The sequence below is a fragment of the Punica granatum genome, chromosome 4 (assembly GCF_007655135.1).
Source record: "Punica granatum isolate Tunisia-2019 chromosome 4, ASM765513v2, whole genome shotgun sequence".
Classification (NCBI taxonomy): Eukaryota; Viridiplantae; Streptophyta; class Magnoliopsida; order Myrtales; family Lythraceae; genus Punica; species Punica granatum.
In genome coordinates this window covers 19,727,811-19,730,613 of record NC_045130.1, presented here as the reverse complement: position 1 = coordinate 19,730,613, position 2,803 = coordinate 19,727,811, and the positions used below count along the sequence as shown (strand labels likewise).

Genomic DNA, 2,803 nt, shown 5'->3' with positions numbered 1-2,803 from the left:
TATGTATATAAAAGAATTCCTATGTTACATTTATTTACGTCCTTAATTTCAGCTATTGGCGTTGAACTTTACAATTTTTCCTCAATTTATTGGACAATATATTTCCATTAGACCATATATATATAATATAATATAATATAATGAGCAGATTAATCAATCAACATGAGTATGATCGGAACTTCTCAAATTAATTCCTTCCTTTTTAATTTCTAATTTATTTTTATTAATTGATTTATTCTACCGCACATTTTCCTTATATTTTATTTTTAATATAATATGTTATCAACATACAATCAATGAAATTTTCAATATACAACAACAATCAATCAAACTTCTTATTTATATTAAAGTCGCCCTTTTTTTGCCTTATCTTTTCGAAAATATATAGAAGATAATTTGTTTCCATCTATATTATTATGATTGGGTGAGTCAATTATCAATCAATCAATCAATGTAAATGCAAGAGGAATGCCTGGAATTAATTTCATTCCATTTTAACCTGCAGATTATTTCCATTTCCATTTATCCTCTTTTATTTTTTTTTTCCATTTATATAACGGAGCTGATATCTCAAATTTATTTACTTGTCTAATTTCAGGAGGTGAAATTTGTTTTACATAAATGCACCGCCTGGAACTAGATGAGAATGTGGATTGTCCTCTGTTTTTTTGTTTTTGTTTTTATCTCTTGCGCATTTATGAAAGCACGAGGTGCTCTCATTCACAAAGTTTCATAGTTATCTCCATCAAATATACAGTTTCGAGGTGGCGAAGTTTTATTGCACCAACTTTTTTCTTAGTCCGTAAGGAGAATGACAGCACTTTTCCTCAGCCTGTAGATATCCTGCAGCTTCTTAGGACCGACTCTTTCGTAACGTTTACACTGTTCGGTATATTTATTTACACATCTTTGATTAGTTTAATTTAATTTCCTTATTATATATCTTACTGTTGATGTTCTTATAGCATGTTAGTTTATTTGAAGTAAGTTCCTTTCCATATTATCTAATGCGTGTTTTCTTATAACTGTTGTGTTTCAAAGTGTTGTTCTGGTTTGTTTTTTCTTCTACTGTTTAACAGTTGTTTGTTTCTTATTTCAAATAAAATGGAACTTTTAGTATTCTTTTAATCGATGAATATGTGGTCTTCTTAATTTAATCGTCTTTGTTATGTCTTCCACCATGTAAACTTCATTAGAATTTTTTGGCTGATAAGGGGCAGCAACTCAACAACAGGTCAGCTGATTGTGGATGGCAACGAGCAGCACCAGGGAGCCTGGGGGATGCTCAAGGAGCAGCACAGGACCAGAGGAGGGGCAGTATCGTCTACATGGAAGAGAGAGCTGCAGCTCAACAGCAGCAGGTCAAAGGTGGAAGGAAGGTGAGGATGGCAGCGGCTGTTGAGTGGATGAGATGGAAGGCGGAGAAGGAGACGATAAAGGTAAAGCAAGGAGGTTGTGATAGGAAGGTCAAAGAAGACCCGGAAGCTCAGAGGAGTCGAGAGAAAAGAAGAGCAAGGGATCGTGGTTGATGATGGACCAAAGGAAGAGGAAAGGAGAGGGAGTCCAAGATGGTGATGGGCTGTGTGTGAGTTGATAGAGATGGACGTGAGATGACAGAGACAAGGAGAGGAGGGTGCTGGTGTAAAGACCAAGCTGACGAGAGAAGGAAGGAGGGAATGTTGCTGCAATCGCTTAAGGAGGAGTCGAGAGAGACGGCTGAAAAACAGCTGAGCAGGAGATGGCATGAAGATCCCATGCTATGGCTGCTCTCCCCTTTGACTGAGAGACCGAGAGAGAGAGAGCTAGGAAGTAGGAACAGAGGGAAGGGCAGCTGCCGTCTCTTCTGGCTATCTGTGCTCTGTTCTGACCCGAGAGAAAGAGAGAGAGAGCAAGAGAGAAGGAAGGGCTGCGGAGCTGCTGGGTAAAGGGGAGGGCCCGAGAGAGAGAGTACGAGAGGGTGGCGAAACAGCGGAAAAAGAACAAGAAAAGAAGAAAAGAAGAAAGGGAGAACACGCTTGATGGAAATGTTGCGTGAAGATGATGTTTTTGCCAAAAATGGCGGGTGGCGTGAATGGATCAGCAGAGGATGGGGTTTGGAGGTAGCGGTTGCAGGAGCTGCAGAAGAAAAGGAGAAAAAAAAAAAGAGAGAGAAGGAAGGAAGAAGAGCAAGGGAAGGCATGCGGACCCCTCTGCCATGCAACTTCAAATTTTTTTTTTTGTTATTATTATTTTTATCGATTTATTCACACGGGCGTGGTTGCAGGAGCTGCAGAAGGAAAAAAAAAGGCAAGGGAAGGTAGAGGGGTCGGTCATCTTGGCCACTTGGGCCGACCCCTCTGCCATGCAACTTCAAATTTTTTTTATTGTTATTATTATTTTTATCGATTTATTCATACGGGCGTCCTTTATTCGGAATTCAATTTCTCGGTGTTTGGTCAAATTTTTCGAATGGATATTTCGATATTGAAAATTTTTAAAAATAATAGGCTTTATAAAAACTCCAATTTGCGTTAATGAAGACCGAATCTCGATAAGAATCGATATCAGATCCTCGAAACGCGTTCGATTGAAATTACTCGATTATTTTCAAATTCTTATCAAATATTCAAAAAATAATCCGGGACCATTGTCGTGTTCAGAAAAATTCGAGGATCAACATTATGTAGAAAAATATTTTTCGAGTTCCGTTCCTGATTTTCAAAATTGATGCACGTAAATTCCAAAAATATCCCGTTTGAGTTTCTTTCTTTTTTTTCTCTCTTTTTCCCTTTTTTTTTGAAAAATCAAAATTGGAGTTAAATTA

At 37.7% G+C, this 2,803-nt stretch overlaps 1 long non-coding RNA gene across 1 annotated transcript; it reads left to right on the top strand.

The window, feature by feature from the left end:
* Nucleotides 1-907: 907 nt before the first annotated feature.
* On the top strand, nucleotides 908-2,275 carry LOC116203071. Its single transcript, XR_004156200.1, has 2 exons — nucleotides 908-983; nucleotides 1,215-2,275. It is a non-coding gene; the product is annotated as an uncharacterized LOC116203071 (long non-coding RNA).
* Nucleotides 2,276-2,803: the final 528 nt, after the last annotated feature.